This window comes from Myodes glareolus, chromosome 3 (genome assembly GCF_982192425.1).
Source record: "Myodes glareolus chromosome 3, mMyoGla1.1, whole genome shotgun sequence".
Taxonomy (NCBI): Eukaryota; Metazoa; Chordata; class Mammalia; order Rodentia; family Cricetidae; genus Myodes; species Myodes glareolus.
Window position 1 is genome coordinate 69,229,166 of NC_142028.1, and position 16,933 is coordinate 69,246,098.

The following is a 16,933-nucleotide window of genomic DNA, read 5'->3' on the forward strand; positions in this document are numbered from 1 at the left end:
CTCCCACAGTGCTTGGTGCTTAGTAGGGCTTCACGTGCCAACTATACAGAGGTGTTGGATGCTGTTCCTAAGAGAAGGAATGTGACCTTGCTTGACCAGTCAAGGATGACCCCTCTGCAGCTGGCTATGGTCCTATTTGTGACGTTTCCTCCCCAACCCTAGTTACTCAGGGCCGGAGCACTGCCTGGTTCTGCCTGCCCGGCAGCTGGGCATAACTGAACACCCAGGAAACCTGTGTCTCTCTCAGACTGGAGCCGGTTGTCAGGTGTTCAGAGCAGTTCAGTGTGCACTGTGGAAGGGGAATGAAAGACAGATGTGTGCCATTCACTCCACACAGCGCCACCCTTCTGTTTCTGCCCCTGCTGTGAGTCGTGGGATCAGGGCACATCAGTCATGGGCAGGCTCTACCCCAGTTTTGGCTACCCTATATCTGTCTGTATCTATCCCACCCCTCACAACTGAGACTCCCTGGAGATTTTTCAGCAAGCCTTGCCTCAGTGGAGGTCTAGGAGCCCTTGCCCCATCCCCCACAGGCCGTGGAATCATTCAGAAACTTAGCCTGTCACTGCTCTGTGGATGTAAGTGAGGCTCCCTGCAGGGTCTCTGGCTCAGGGTGGCAGGGGTCCTGTGGTGTGGCAGTGAGGGAGTTAAACTCCCACAGGTGTCCAATCCATTGTGTTCTTCCTCTGGCTTTCACCCGAGGTGACCTTAACTTTGATGCTGTCCACTTAGGCTCAGCCCCTTTGTGTCCCACCTCTCATCACAAAGAAGAGACCGGATTGTGCCCTGCCGTGGGCTCCTGTGGGCAATTCATGCACCTTTTCATACCAGCCTGACTCTACCACAGCCCACTGTTGCCCCAGGAGCTTTCACAAGCCCTGAACCAAGTTCTCTGTCCCCTCTTATCAAACACCATCTGGGCCAGAGCCCTATGATTCTCTCCCCAGGTGACCAAAGTCTGCCTTCTCCTCTGCCATTGGCCACCCAGCTGAGAACAGAGGCCTCCGCTTCCATTCCTAGCTCTCTGTAACTGCCTGTAGCTTCTTGTCTTGAACATGAGGTGGTCAGTGCCAAACTGGCTGCTATGTCTGTCTCCCCCCACCCAAGGCTTCCTTCTGCCTCCAGTCCCAGCCTCTGTCCTGGGAAAACAGAGCTGTCTTGAGTGGGCGTGATAATTGTATGATGGTCATATGATCATTGTATGATGTTGTGGGCTAGAACCAACCTCCAAGTCAACACTGGCCTTAGTAGCCCCATGGCCTTGAGGAGTGCATTTTTTTCCTTACAAGGAGATGATGGGAGAATTAGATAACCCTACACACCTGGTGCTTGTCATCAAGCCTCGTCTGTGGTACCCTAGTTGCCACTGGCATGTCAGCTGTGCCTAGGTGTCTTGCTCACGGTCAACCTCAGAATCTGAAAGTAAAGAGGCTGCGGAGTGTGTGCTGCTGTTTTTCTCATCATGGACAGAGTTCTTAGTGAAGTAACTGAAAAGTAGAGAGGGTCATTTGGGCTCCTGGGTCAGAGGAAACATGGCTCAAAGTCATGGAGGTGAGACTGAGTTCTGGTGGTGGCTGTGGGAACCTGAGGTGGCACATCAGTCAATAGGCAGTAAGGAAAGAGCCAGATGCATGAGGCCAGCCTTCGACCCAGAGGTCTAGTCTTTGACCCCGAAGGCCTAGTCTCTAACCCTGAAGACCTAGTTGCTGATCCTGAACCCCAACCTCTAATCCTGAACCTCAACCTCTGACCATCAACCCCAACCTCTGACCATCAGCCCCAATTTTTGATTCTAAGGTCTACTTTTATGGCCCAACATCTACCAGCTAAACCCCATATTTAGAGGCTTTTACAACCCTCCAAAACAACTCCACCTTCTGGGAAACAACACTCAAGCACATGAATCTCTTGGGGACATCTCACAGCCAAACACAGATATGCTGGTGTCCCATCTTTTGTCTCCTTTGTGGTCCTTGGAATGGAACCCAGGTCCTTGAACATGCCAGGAAAGCACTCTGCCACTGAGCTATGGCCCCAGCCTAGCATGATAGCTTAAACTCAGAATTCATGATGGGGGCCTTGCTTATGTATGGAATCAGGAGAGAATGCACATGTATATGCTCAGATGCAGTCCAGGGTGGCTGCTCGGGTGTGAACTAATCTTACCTCTTGAGCTATGGCTGGGTTCGGCCGGGGAGGGGTTGCCTCCCGTGCAACAGTTCAGCTGTATGTGCAATGGAATATGGCTTGTACACGCACCTGAGCGTTTGAGCTGTGGGCTTGTGTGTGTGCATCTGGGAGCATGTTAGACACCCATAGGACACCATTTGAACCAAGGCTGTCTGTCACGTTTCAGGGTCGGACTACCCACCCCTGCTGCTTCTCACTGATCCACCCCTACCTGGGTCTTACATCCGCCGGAGAGAGGAAGTGTAGGGCTGCCCCGTGCACCTCCTGTGTCTGGGTGCAGATGTCACAAGCAACGGGAAGCGGGGAGCCAGCCAGAGGCTGGGGGAGGAAAAGTCAGAGACAAAGAGACGGCGCTGCCAAGTCCTCTCCTCTCCAACAGGGAGGGGGGCGTGCAGAGAAACTGAGAATTTCAGAAGTTGAGCCGGGGACAGGTGGCCTCCTGTGCAACTGTGTGTGCAATGGATGTGGTATGTACACACACCTGCGTGTTTGAGCAGTGGGCTTGTGAGCGTGTTAGATGATAGCTATGACAGTCCCACCCCAGAACAAACAGCATAAGCAAGATCGAACTCAAAACAGGCCTTCTAGGACTCCATGATCTGGTGGCAGAGGCGGAGAGACGGGAAGGAGGGCGGCGAAGCAAAAGGCAGCGGTGCCCGTGGTGTGGAAGTGCGAATTGGCCGCCTTCCACACTTTTTATGCCAAACCTCCTGAAAGCCATCCTACCCCATCCAGTGGAATAGCAATCACAGCACAATCCCCAAGACTGGACCTGGCCCTTCCATGGGGTACAAGGCCATTCCTAGTCCCAGGCACTGATATTTTATTGATTATGTAAGCGTCTGCAAACGATTGCAGACGGGGCATCAAAAAAGTGCTTTTCCTCCCTCTTTGCTTCTCCTTCCAAATCTTCCCAGGGAGCCCAGACCATCCTGTGTGGGCAGCTAGCATCTTCTTGGGTCACGTGACAGCCCAGCAAGTGTCTTCATGTGCAGAACTCAGATTTACACAGGTCAGGTCCTATTATGAGGAGCCCAAAATGGGAAGAAGGAACACATAGCTTAGCTGCCCCCCTCATCAGACCATGGAGCTGTCATGGCTTCCGCTGGCTTCTCTGTTTGCAGCGGCACTACACAAGTATGGATGCTCCAGGCATGGATGGTGGTTCTGAAGCACCCCTCCTCCAAGAAAAAAAAAAAAAAAAACAGGGGCAATCTAACATGCAATCTCATATCTGCAATCTCACCTGGTCTTCACTTTTCTTGTTCATGCCAAGGATTTGATCTGCCTGGGACAGTTGGGAGAGATTCCTCACCCATCTCTGGAGTAGTGGAGGAACACCCACAGCCCAGTGGTTTGCAGGAGAAAGGGAAGGAATGGCCAGGTGTGGGTGGAGTGTGAGTTAGAGGACAGCCCGGGCAACATCAAGAGACGGTACCTCAAAAACAGCAACCAAAAGAAGTGCGGGAAGCACAGCTTGCCAAGTAGACAGTTACCAATGCAGGATTCCACTTGAGTGAGCACGGAGTGTGCTGTGTGGGGGAGGAGGGCAGGGGCTGTGCCTGGCATGTAATCAGTGCTTGGAGAACACCCATAAAAGACAGCTCTGAGAGAAAAGAGCAGGTATGGACCCAGAAGTCAGAGGAGCAGCAACCGGCATCCCAGGAGGCAAAAGAAGGTGCCTGTCACAAAGAATCTAGAAGGATCTGGGTAGAAAGCGGGGAAAGGCCTCGGCACTGACAACCACCTCGGGTCTCTAGCAGACCTGGTGGACAGGTTATGACCAGTTGCCATCCCTTCTAGATGCCTTTTTGAGAATCCACTAGTGTCTCCCTTTTGGTAGACATTCACCTTTGCCTTGTTTTACCTGAGGAGATTGAATCACAAGAGTAAAATCAGAGGACCACCAGTTGGCAGGTGATGCGAGGGAGTGGCTTGTTCACCCAGGTCTTTGCCCAGCTGGATATTGGGTATGGATGGGGTGCAAGACTCTGGGCTTGAAGGAGTTTAAGCCAGATGCTGTGACTAGGGCAGAAGGCTCAGCTCATGCCCTATATGCCCTACAGAAGATTCAAGGCTGACAGCAGAGTCACATAGAGGCAAGTGTCCCTCAGGAGGCAGGGGCCACATGGAGACCACCTATGCCACCACCTTTCTCTCAGCAGCACCCTAGGCTTGATCCAGACTCCTCCTTTTGCCCACTCCAGGACACTTCGCTCCCCAGGCACCATGCCAGCTCCCAGGGTCTAAAGGTCATGTCCACTGCACAGAAGGGTACGCTACAGGCTTGTTGGGACAAGCTCTGCCACATACCTGGCCTCTGTCAGAGCCTGGGTTCAATCCCAGACCTCGTGACTCTACAGTCTCTAGTGAACACCCATGGTTTCTCTCCCTCACTGCACCCTCTCAGTGAGTGGTGTTCTGCCAGTCATTTCAGCTGTGCCCAGTGCCCAGTGTACACATGCAAAATGTGTGAGTGAGTGAGCCAGCGAGCCAGTGAGTGAGTTAAGTGAGGTTTGTCCCATCCAGATCTTAATGGCACTTGGCTGAATCACGAAGGTGATGAGACCAGGAATGAGCCCCAATCCTCTTTCTTCCTTCAGGCCAGGGGCCATACGTGGAGACCAAGTGGGAGGGGCTCATGAGTTGTGTGATAGCACAAGAGGTGGGGGTCCACAGTGGTGGTGGGGTATGGACTCGGGCCTTATATTAGTCCAGGTAGCCGGGCTTCTGCTAGTAGGCTACAGAAGACACCATGCAAGGCCAGCCCTGGCTGTTCTGAGATGGAGTCGGGTGGTACCCAGGATTTGTCCCCTGACTAAGGCAAACCTACTCAAAACAGACTGCAATCCTCGAGGTTCGGGAAGTCTCACTCCCCCAGGACTGCTGTTCTGCAGGAAGCCAGCACTGACTCGGAAACCCGCACTCCACAGCGCGAGTGATGGAAGTACTCCTTCCAACGCGTCTTAAAAATAAGATCATATATGTATAACTACATATATATATATATATACATATATATATATATATTTAGAGAAGGAATGTGACAGATGGATGGGTACTCGGCAGAGTATTTTTAATCCTGGAGTCAGGATTATGTAAGGATGGGGAGAGAAACTGGAAGGCAGGTGGTGAGTCATGTGGGGCAGGCTGAGAAGCAAGTCACACCTCCCTCCAGCTCCGCCAGCGTCTGCAGGTGCCAAGATTCCCCAGGACTACAGTAAGGAGGGAGGAGAGTGCCCCCATACCCCAGGGTGGGAAGAAGAGCCTCCCAAAGGCGGGTTGGCTTCCTGGGGGCAGTGATGCGGGGTTGGCACACCTAGAAAGAGGAAAGGAGAGACAGGCAGGGGCCAGGCATCACCCAGTCACAAAATCTGAATCCTGGAAACACTTATCAATTTCCAGGAAATTGGAAAAGGCCTTGGAGATATTTTCGAGTGAGTACTTGGCTCTGAGATGCAGCTTCTCTGGCGTCTTTCCCATCCTGTAGTTCGTTGAGGGGGTGGGGGTGGAGAAACCCGAGTGCTCTGTCCAGAAGGCACATGCAGAAGGGTCACCTGGGGGGCCAGCAGCAGGAAGCTCTTCTCCAGGGTCACGAAGCCCTTTCTAAAGCCAACAAGTCTGTGTGAAAAGTAAGAGGTCTTGGGGTGGTCTGCCAGGAAACACATCTTGCCTGGGAAGGAAGGGGAGCTAAAGATGAGTAAAGGGGAAGGCTGGGCGTGTCTGCCCCTAGAGAAGTTCCAGAAGAATGCCATCTGTCTGGGAGTTTTGCAGAGTCATGTCTGAGGCAGAGATTGAGAGCCAAAGGCAAAGCAAAGCTGTGGCCCTTTGGAATGCTCTCTCTGGGTGGTTTTTGATGAAGAGGCTCAAAGCTGCCATTAGTAGGCAGCCACGCTCCTTCCTGTGCAGAAGAGCTTGCGTGTCTGTCTGTCCCCTGCCTCCTGTGGCTCTCTACTGCCATTTGGTGAATTTTGATGGTTCAAGGCATCGTGCCTCTCATGGAAGATCACAATCCACGCATTACTCTATAAGACAAAAGCTATTGCTCGCTACTTATAGGTGTGAAGACAGAGGCTGAAGGTCAGTGGCTAAATTGGCATTCGATCCCTGCCTGTGTGACTCCAAACTTCAGTCTCTTATTTTGAGAGTATAGATGTGAAAATCCCACAGGTACTATCATCCAGAGCTAACCCCTTCCCAGAGCTTGGATACCTACAGGCTACTTGGCTAAAGCCAAGAAAGGCGGTCCCTAGAGATGGATTCTATCAAGGTGCAGCTTCATCTCTCTCCAATTTAAGCCTAAGCAGGGCAAGAAAGTAGACTCCAACCCTCAACCCAGCCAGGAGTGGGTCAGTTGCGGTTGCTGCCCTGCGTTGTTACTTAGAGCCCTTGATCGATTGTTGGGGAAGGAAAGGGTCAGGAACGGGCAGCTGAGGAGGTTTCTCCTACTCAGGAGGCAAAACTGTTCACTTCCAAGCAAGTAAAGCTCTGAAGAGAACTGAAGAAAGGCCCAAGAAGACATAGTGCATAGGGGGGAGTCTGGGTGTGGCCTGGCCTCTGGGCTGAGCATAGCTGATCTCCAGCCCCAGCTCATACTGCGGAAAGAGGGGAGAGAGGGAGATTGGGAGGGTGGGCTGGGACAGACAGAGCACATGAGGAAGGCCAGTGGATGCTAGCGGGAGGAAGAGATGGCAGAGGTATAGAAAACCAGGGACAGACAGCAAACAGTAACCTTGAGAGACACGGAGGTGTGAAAACCTGGACAGGCAAAAGAATAGCAGTGCAGAGACCCTAGGGACAGGCCAGCCAGCCAAGCAGGCACGGAAGACATAGAAGTGAGCAGGCAGCCCCTGTCCCTTAAAGCCTCCTGTCTAATAGATCAAAGGTCAGGAAAGAGAAGTCTTCAGACATGGCCTTCTACCCCTACAACAAGGCAAGGTAATTAAACAAAACCCCTAACACTGATAATTTTGGAGAAGCTGAAAGAATCCTAGAACTATCAGCAACCCAGAGAGGAAGGATGGGGGATGGGGGAGAAAGAGAGAGATCATCAAAGAAATGGCCTCAGAGAAGCCAGGACACCCCGAGGCCACCAGAGAGGCCAATGGCCAGAAGCTCAAGAAACAGAAGAGAAGTGGGAAAGGAGACCAAGACCAAGGGAAGAGAAATCATGGAATCAGGGAGGTCAGAGTCCTGAATGGAACAGAAAGGTCTGCAGAGGCAGAGAAAGACACAAGACAGCTAGGGACAGAGAAAGCAAGGTAGGACAGACAGTCACACAGTATGGAGTTGGACTCTTGAGACCCCTTCATCAACCTCAACCTCCTTCATTACCATGGGTTAACTCTTGTGATCTTCCCTGGTGGGCCCCAAGATTTGAGAGATATTTGTCTACCAAACAATCTGCATTTCATAAGCAATAATTAATTCGGCTTCCCATTTTTTATTCATCAAAGCTGTCAATAGCTGGCAATCAGCACTCCAGATCAGCTTGAGAGCGCCTGTGTTGTCACGCTGGGTTGCTGCAGTGCCAGCCCCAGCGCCAAGGAACCTGCCACAGAGTCATCAGCCTCGCACTGATCACAGACAGGTGAACGTGCCCCTTGTGTTAAGGTCCAAGAGATGTTGCCAGTAGTTCAAAGAACATGGAGAGACCCCGCTGCCTTCATGGACTCCCGGATCAGGGTCATGTTTTCAGATGACAGTCCAGAATGTCCTTCTAAGCTGTGGGTCGTTGGGCTGCGTGGCATGTTGAGTCTCCTTCCTCAGGAGGACAAGGCCAGAGATGAAACACACCTTCAATTCAAATAATCTGTAGTCATTAAGGCAATGGTTCCTAACCTGTGGGTCATGACCCCTTTGGGGTCAAACGACCACAGGGGTCTCCTAAGATCATCAGAAAATATGGGTATTTCCATTATGGTTTATAACAGTAGCAAAGTCACATTTATAAAGTAGCAACGAAGTAATTTTATGGTTGGGGGTCGTCACACCATGGGGAACTGTATTAAAGATTCGCAGCATCAGGAAAGCTGAGAACCAATGCATTAAAGTGACAGGAATCTCACTGACTTTTTGGAAAGTCAGGGTAGAATGATGGCAAGGTTCACACTAGCCTGGGATATGTAGCAGGCCACGGCCCCCCAATCAGCTCATCCATCCATCCGTCCATCCATTCTTCTGTCCGTCCATCCAGTTATCATCAGCAAAAGAACACGATGTTTCAGCCTCGTTTCTGGCTGCTTGTCCTCCCTTCCTGCCCACCTCCCCAGCCCGGCTCCTCATTTTCTCCCGGACTCCTATGCTTGGCTCACTATTATCCTTCCATTCTTCTCAGACAGTCTCTGAAGTCCCTCATTGTCTTCCAAACTGCCCAGAGCCATGACGTCTCCAAGCTTCAGTCTCCAGCATTGAGAGGCTAGCCATTGTTTTCCTACACTAGTTATTTGGTGGTAGCCTTGGGATCCCGGGACCTGAGGGCGACTACAGTTTGTGTTTCTCTGGAGGCAGCCCCAGACTGCCCAGATGCACCATCCGCCCTGGGACCAACTCATCCCTTTGTCTCTTGTTTTCACCTGTTATATTGAGTCCTCTGGTCACACATGGAGACTGGTGTCTCCTTTTGTGTCATTCTGGCCTGTTGCAGCCCTGGCCATCCTCTGCCTCCATGCCTGCAGAACTTCCACTGAAGTTTGCAGTGGCTTTTCCGGGGCTCTGAGTCGGAGACGTCCAAGTGGGGTTGGTTGATATTTGGTTCCTTGCTGAACCCCATGTCAATGTTCTCTCAAGGTCTCTGAAGACCTGTTGGCTCACACACACTTCTAGAGTCTTCAGTAGGTACCCAGGAGAAGGCATTACTCACTGCTCTCAGGGATGCTTTCTACAAAAACTGCCCAGCAGCTTTGGTCGGGATAGACAGATACTCAGGATGCATCCTGGCCCCATCTCCCGCTCTTGCATCTTTCCGTTCTTCTCATTGAGGTATTTATGCCCATTCTTTACCACAACCTACTAGCTTCCTTCACCTTTGTGAGGCTCAGGACACCCATGGCTAGGAGCCAAGAAGATAACAGACAAAGTTCTGTTATCCCCCAAACACCCATCAGTGGAGACAGCGTGGTAAGTGGAAAGCTTAGAGGACTGTCAGCAAACAAAGCTTTTTCAGATGCATAGAGCCAGAATGAAAGACCAGATCTGAAGTGGGAACCCAGAGGAGCCCTCTGGCAGGCGGAGATCAAAAACTGAGGGGCACAAATGATGCTCTTCTATCCCGTGGCCAGGGCTAGCACTCCAGAACATGCTCCTTGCAGTGGTCACTAATCTTGGTGTATGAGTGACAACCTGAGTGTCAGAAGCTCAGGGCAGGACTTTATGGCTTAGCCAGACCACCACGGCCTCCTTCCTTGGCACCATTCTCAACGGAACCCTTCCCCAGTTGGCTTAAACTGTCAACTACCACAGTCCGGTTATCTGAGGGAGTCTCAGTTGTGGGGTTGCCTCCATCAGACTGATCTGTGTCCAGGTCTGTGGAACGGTTTCTGTTACTAATTTATATAGGAAGGTCCAGCCCATTGTGATGCCTCCCCTGGGCAGGTGGCCCTGGGTTATATAAGAAAGAATGCTAAGGGGGCTGGAGAGATGGCTCAATGGTTAAGATCACTGGGTCCTACCGGAGGACACAGGTTCAATTCCTAGCACCCACATGGCAGTTCACAGCTGTTTATAACTCCACTTCCAGATGGCCTGGCATCCTCATCCAGACATACCTGCAAGCAAAACACCAATGTTTATAAAATAAAAGTAAATTAATTAAAAAAGGGGGGACTGAGTGTGAGCCAAAAGGAGCAAGGCAGTAAGTAACTTTTCTCCATGATTTTTGTCTCTGCCCTGTCTCTCTCTGACCTCTGTCTCTTTGAGGGCCTCAGCTGGTTGCCTTACCCAATGTGCCCCAATCTCTGGTCCTACCTCTGCTAGCCCCAGCCACCTTGCCTTCCAGCCCTTAAAGAGGGCTGTTTTTGTCTTAGGTTCCTAAAAGGCAAGGCCTGCATTTTGGCTCTTCCAGTACACAGGCTGCTGATACAGTGCCTGGCATATGATTGGCAGGAACTCAAAAAAACATTCAAGTTCCTGCCCTGATGTCCCTCAATAATGGGCTATAGTCAGGACGTGTAAGCCAAATAAACCCTTGTCCTTCCAAGCTTTTAGTGCTTGTCACAGCAGCAGAAAAGCAAGCATGCACGCTCTCTCTCTCTCTCTCTCTCTCTCTCTCTCCTCTCCAGTTTCACTTCTCCTTGCTATTTGTACATGTGTGCTACTTCCCCTCTCTTGAAAGCATCCAATTTCACGAATATTGGTGACATTAACTCCCTGACTGAATATTAAAATTAGGAGAAAATTCTATTTGAAGAAAGACTTAAGCAAACGCAGTGTCTGGGGAGCTGTGTACTCCCCTCTCACTTTCAACCTTGTCTATAATTAATTTCTACTTGGAAATCTTGTTCATTTATTTATTCAACAAACATTTGTCGGCTGCCTATCATATGCCAGGCACTGTATCAGCAGCCTGGGTACTGGAAGAGCCAAAATACAGTCCTTGCCTTTTAGGAACCTAAGACAGGACAAGAGATTAAAGGGCTGGAAGGCAAGGTAGCCGGAGCTAGCAGAGCTAGGGCCTGAGAACTTGGGGCACATGAGATATAAGGGAACCAGCTGAGGCTCTTATAGACAGAGGTCAGAGAGAGCAGGAGAATGGTGTGCTCCAATCCTGAAGGTCGCTGGAAAAGAACTGAAGAAGGAAAGAGAATCTACAGATAAAATGATTAACCTAGACAAAAAGCCAGGCATGCAACAAATGCCAGAAGATGGTGGGTTCTTCAGAATGTCTGGGGATGGGGTGCAAGGTGAAGGAGGGCAAGGGAGAAGGGACAGGAGACTTGCCAGTGGGAGGGATGGGAGGGAGGTCATGAAGAGCCTGTATTCAACACTTGCGAGTTTGCTTCTCACAACTTTGTCTCTGGTTCCTTTGAAGGGGGTTTGCCTGGGAATGGCACCGTTTGTCTGGAGTGTAGGGAGGACTCTTCTGGCCTTCGGGCAAGCTGCCGCAATGTTCAGGTGAGACATGAAAAGGCCTGGATGAGGTAGTACAGATGCAGAAAGTGGAGGAATTGAAACGGGAACAGATAGGAAGCACCTTCAGGACTCAGAATAACAAGTTTGAGGGTTTATCAGTCATGTCCTCAGGTTAGCAGCCTGTCTGGGTTGGCTGTGTTCCAGCCCTGGGCTCTGGCCTTGGGAGCTGAGGAGCAGTAGTGGGTCTCTTCTTGTTGATGACCGCTCTGGGGGCTACTGGATGGGTCTGGCGAAGTGTTCTTGGCTTGCCTATGGATCCAGCAGAATTGGGGTCCTTCCTGCCTTTCACCTCTCCAGCTCAGCTTACACCAAGCGTCAGAGGTCACAAGGAGAACCTCTGCATGTTCAAATTCTACCCCTGATTCGTTTTCAATCTCTCTCTCTCTCTCTCTCTCTCTCTCTCTCTCTCTCTCTCTCTCTCTCTGTTCTGTTTCTAGCTCCAAAATGTCCCTGGTACCAAGCATGGCTGTTTGTATTCCATCCCATCCTTTCCTTGATGAGTTTTGCCCAATCAGGGTGGAAGTTTACCTTGGTTGCCAAGGGGAACCACGCTCTTTAGTTATCTATTCACCATCTTTGAAGTTCACCACCACTGTGAAAGTTACTTTGCATTAGATTCTAAAGGGGTGCTCATTAACTCGATTATGCTGGCAGAAAGAGTTCTAACCAAGCTACTTTGAAGAGAAACTTTTCTCCCTTCTTGAATATTTTAGACATATTTTGTAGCACAGAACTGATTAATTTTTAAAGGAAATTACATAGTGTTTTTCTTACAAGGGGGAAAAACAGATTGAAGGAAAGAAGGGAAGGAAGGAGAAAAGGGAGGTTGGGAGGGAGGGAGACTGGGAGGGAGAGAGACTACCTGAGCACAGAGAAAGATTGGGATGAGTAAGTGAAGGAACCATCATGGATAACTTCCTCTTGGAGATGCTCTTAGCTGATCACTAATCATTTTTGAGAAAGTACGTCAAACTATCAAAGCTATGTTTTATAAAATATCCCAACAAGTGACTTCATAATCAACTGTTGGTCCTTAGTCCTTTTTTCATTTCTCACCAAGGCCACCAACACTTCACATGCCCCTTCTCTGCCCAGGATCATGGCTCATGACACGTGACTCATGACATGTGAATGATGTGCTATCCACCTTCTCTGCTTGTGACCCAGAACCTGTCCTAATTCCCTCTCTTGATCAAATCCAGAAACCCCAGTGAAATATATATATATATATGTGTGTGTGTGTGTGTGTGTGTGTGTGTGTGTGTGTGTGTGTGTAATGTGTGTTATATATATTTAATCTCCCACTGATGAAGATCCTATTAAACTTGGAGATGTAAATATAGTTTGATGTAGAGCTTGAATAGGGCAGGGAGAACACCAGCTAATATCTGACCACAGAAATAGCCATGCATGTGCAGACTCCTGGTCTAGATCACAGACAGCAGCAGCTGAGTCAGTTCCATCCCTGTACAAAACACTGAGTCGAGCTGTATGATAGAACACAGGATTCAAACACACAGTACCCACAGTGAATTACAGAGGGAACTGGGGAAAGAGACAGCTCAGTCATTAAAGTACCTGCTCTGAGAGCTTAAGAGTCTAAGTGTGGATCCCCATAAAAGATAACCCTGTGTCTATATCCCCAGTGCTGAAGGCAGGGAGCAGAGCGGTGGGTCCTGGAGCCTGATAACTAGCCAGCTTGATAGAATTGATGAACTCCAAGTTCAGAGCAATGCCCTGTCTCAAAACGTAAGTTGGAAGGCTGGCAAGAAGGCTCAGTGAGTAAAAGGCACTCACCACTGAGACTGACGGCCTGAGTTCAATCTCTAAAAGGAGAGAGCAGGCTCTCTCTCAGTTATTTTCCTGAACTCTACTCACTAAGTTGGCACACTTGACTGCATCCCCACAAAATAAATGAAAATATGATTTAGAAATATTTATTTTTATACATATGTGCATGACTGTTTTGTGTAGTGACATTTCTTTTTATTTAATAAATAAAGCTTGCCTAAGGATCAGAAAAGTAAAACAGCCACACTGGCCAGCCTTACAGACTAGACAGTAATGACACACACCTTTAATCCCAGTAGCCACATTTGTTTACCATAGAAATCAGGCAGTAGTGGTTTAATCCCAGCCCTAGAGAGGGTTATAAAATGGAAGGAAACAGCTCTTAGTCACAGTTTCATTCTGAGATTTCTGGAGGCAGGATCGCCATTTTGGACGGAGGTAGAAGTAAAAGCCAGTGGCTGGCTGCTTTGCTTTTCTGGTCTCCAGGTTGAACCCCAATATCTGTCTTTGAGCTTTTATTAATCATGCTTCAAATGGCACCCAATGTGGGGCAAGAATTTCCACATAAAACCTAAGAAAGTTTTTTTTTTTTTTTTAAAGGATTCTAAACAGACAAAAGAACAGAATCAATCTTGGCTTCTTGGTAGCAGCATTGTCTCAGGTGAGCTCTGTTTGCTAGAGGCGAGCAGAGGCATGTCTCCTTTAAGAGAGGCTTCTTGACTCAGCCTTAGCAGCAAAAACTCTGCAGCTCTTTTAAGAGGCTCTGCCACCAAACATTTAAACGGTGTTTATGGGCAGCTCAGTGTCATGCTTCTTGGTAGTGGCATGGACTTAGAAATTCCACAGAGTTATGGTAATTAAATGTGACTCCTGACAGTCGCTCCACCATGAAGCTAGACTTTCAGGAAGTCAAGGAGCAGGGCGCATCCAGCTACCAAATCTGCAGTTTTAATCCTAGCCGTATCACTTCGCAAATTAAAGACTCATGTGGTCAGAAAAAGGTAAAGATATACAATAAAGACAGATTCAGATGGGAAAAAACCTATAAGTGGTTTACAGTGTGTTTAAAAATATACTCTGGCTTGGGAGAGAAAAGAAAAAGGGTAGAGAAAGTCCTTTAAAAAAAGAAATAGAATAGCAGGGTGTGGTGGCCCACGCCTTTAATCCTGGCACTTGGGAGGCAGTGGCACACAGATCTCTGTGAGTTCAAGGCCAGCCTGGTTTACAGAGTGAGTTCTAGGACAGTCAAAGATAAATAGAAAAACCCTGTATCAAAAAAGCAAAACCTAAAAATAAAAATAGAGTTTTAAAAAGCCATCTAAATACGGAAGATACACAGAGAATCTGGATACTGTATGTTATTGTGTTGTTTTTGAATTGTTTGACTACTAAGGAAGGAGCAATAAGTACCAAAAGACATTTGATTATAAATGCTGCTGAATTAATGCAACCTTTATATTTTGAAAATGTCTTGACTTCAAAATTTAAGTAAGAAGATATGTTACTTTGGAGAAGAGGTTTTTTTTGTTTGTTTGTTTTCACAGGCACTGAGAGGTTCTGGATTCATTTTGGGTAAAGAAAAACAAGGTTTGATCGAGGAAGACCCCCCCTGAAAAAAATCTCCAGTGGGAACAAATGACCAGATGATGCAACGTTTCAGAGTATCTCTGCTGGAGTTTCTTCTGAATTCTGTATCCAAAGCAGTTTTCAAGGCTGCTGGCTGAGACGATCCAGCCTCACAGAATACTCTAGTCATAACTTTATCATAATCCTAAATTTTCTTGGGTCCCTATAAGATTACCAGTGCCCCCAATCAACAGCAAGTAGCCAAGAAAACTACACCCACATTCCCAAAAAAATGGATTACGGGTGTTTGTCTTTGTTTAGAGTGCTGGTTACACGTAGTTATGGATAATGGTCAGAAAAAAGCTAAACAAACGTAATTAGATTCAAGGTTCTTGTTTTGAAAAGAAATAAAAGATGAAACAAATATGATAAGAAAAATGAGAGATTATTGAATCTACTCTGAAAAGGAAAAAAAGAAGGATGTAGATATGATAGGATAAAACGGTAGATTATTTAATCTTCTCTGAAAAGAAAAAAGAGAGAATACAGATATAAGATAAAAAGGTAGATTATTGAATCAACTTTTAAAAACAACTACTAGGTTTAAATGTTTTACATTGGATTAGACTTTTGCATATTGTATACAAATTTTGTATATTGATACAAAGTTGAAATTAATTTTGTTAAAACATACTGTGCATACATTTCTAATCTTGTCCAAGGTTTTGTACTTATATATCTCATTTATCAATGTAACGCAAATTTTTAGTTCTTGAAAATTATTATTACCAACTGTTTAGGATAATAAGAAAATATAGGTTAATAGTTAATCACCTAGTATAATCGAACTTGTAGTCAGTCACATTAGGTGTTTTCAAGGACAAACAAAGATATATTTTAGATAGACAGGTCATCTTCAAACACTTCAGAGATCTACAGAATATGGCATTTAAGATGTTTTAATAACCTAGGTTCTTCTTTTTTGTGACAATGAGACATGTCTGCTCCTGGCAGCACCAATCTACTTCAGAGAAGATAATGAACATTGAAGAAATCCATATGAAGTTTACTTTCTTTGCGGCAAAAGTAAGCCACTACACAAGAAAATGTCCTTGCTTGGAACTACTGACGGTATGCTGTCCTGATTGGGCAAGCAGGCCATAAAAGAAAGTGACTGCCAAACCTTGTCAAGACAAGGAGGGACAGCCCTCCAGAATGTTCTGCTTTACAGAAAGATCTGTCATATATGCTAGGTCTCTAGGCTGAAGATAGAGATGCTCTAATATTACAGAGGAACTTTGGGCGACTGTCCAGGCAGCCAGCTATTTCTGTCCTTACGCACCTTTTTTGGAAGTCACTTGCTTGCACTTCTTGTTTACTCAGTTAATATTATTTCTTTCTTGGATATCTGAGGTAGTTGAAGGCTAGACAGTTCTGTCTTTCCTTGTAACCTGATGCAGAAAGCAAGTTATGATAGTAAATTAGGTACAAGACTTTGGACTCACCAAGATAGGATAGATATGGAATATTTTCTCTGAATTTCTCAAATGCAGGGCTAGACATTGTTGATGTATTTATTGCCTTATATATTGCATATAGTTGTTATATTTACTGCATATAGTTTTTGTTATATTAGTTATAGCCTTCTTTTTTATTTTAGACAAAAAGGGGAAATGTAAAGGCATCTCATTTGTTTTTTTAATAAATAAAGCTTGCTTAAGGATCAGAAAAGTAAAACAGCCACACTGGCTAGCCTTACAGACCAGGCAGCAATGATATATGCCTTTATTCCCAGTAGCCACACTAGTTGCTGTAGAAACCAGGTGGTGCATGTCTTTAATCCCAGTGGTGCAGGCCTTTAATTCCAGCCTTAGAGAGGATTATAAAATTGGAGGAAATAACTCTCAGTCACAGTTTCATTCTGAGATTTCTGGAGGAAGGATCGCCATTTTGGACTGAGGTAGGAGTAAGAGCCAGTGACTGGCTGCTTTGCTTTTCTGGTCTTCAGGTTGAACCCCAGTATCTATCTCTGACTTTTTATTAAATGTGCTTCAGTTTTGCCTGTTTACCACATGTGTGCCTGGTGCCTTTGGGGGCCAGAAGAGAGCATCAAATCTCCTGAGATTAGAATTACAGACATATGTGAGCAGTCATGTGGGTGCTGGGAAATGAACCCAGATCCTTTGGAACAGTAATCAGTGCTCTTAACTGCACACCTGAAAGTGATCTTTTTTTTTTTTTAAAGTACCACATTTTA

General features: G+C 47.3%; 2 long non-coding RNA genes across 2 annotated transcripts in view; one reads left to right on the forward strand and one right to left on the reverse strand.

Annotated features, from left to right (window-relative positions):
• Positions 1-7,617: 7,617 nt before the first annotated feature.
• On the reverse strand, positions 7,618-9,582 carry LOC146895175 (uncharacterized). The gene is made up of 2 exons (XR_015000744.2): positions 8,766-9,582; positions 7,618-7,986 (listed from the first exon to the last, which is right to left on the reverse strand). It is a non-coding gene; the product is annotated as an uncharacterized LOC146895175 (long non-coding RNA).
• Positions 9,583-9,604: 22 nt separating this feature from the next.
• The window catches only part of LOC125400517 (uncharacterized), a 9,080-nt gene continuing 1,751 nt past the window's right edge, over positions 9,605-16,933 (forward strand). The window contains exons 1-3 of the long non-coding RNA XR_015737366.1: positions 9,605-9,712; positions 11,219-11,301; positions 13,711-13,771. This is a non-coding gene — a long non-coding RNA (uncharacterized LOC125400517). The remainder of the gene's footprint in view (positions 9,713-11,218; positions 11,302-13,710; positions 13,772-16,933) is intronic.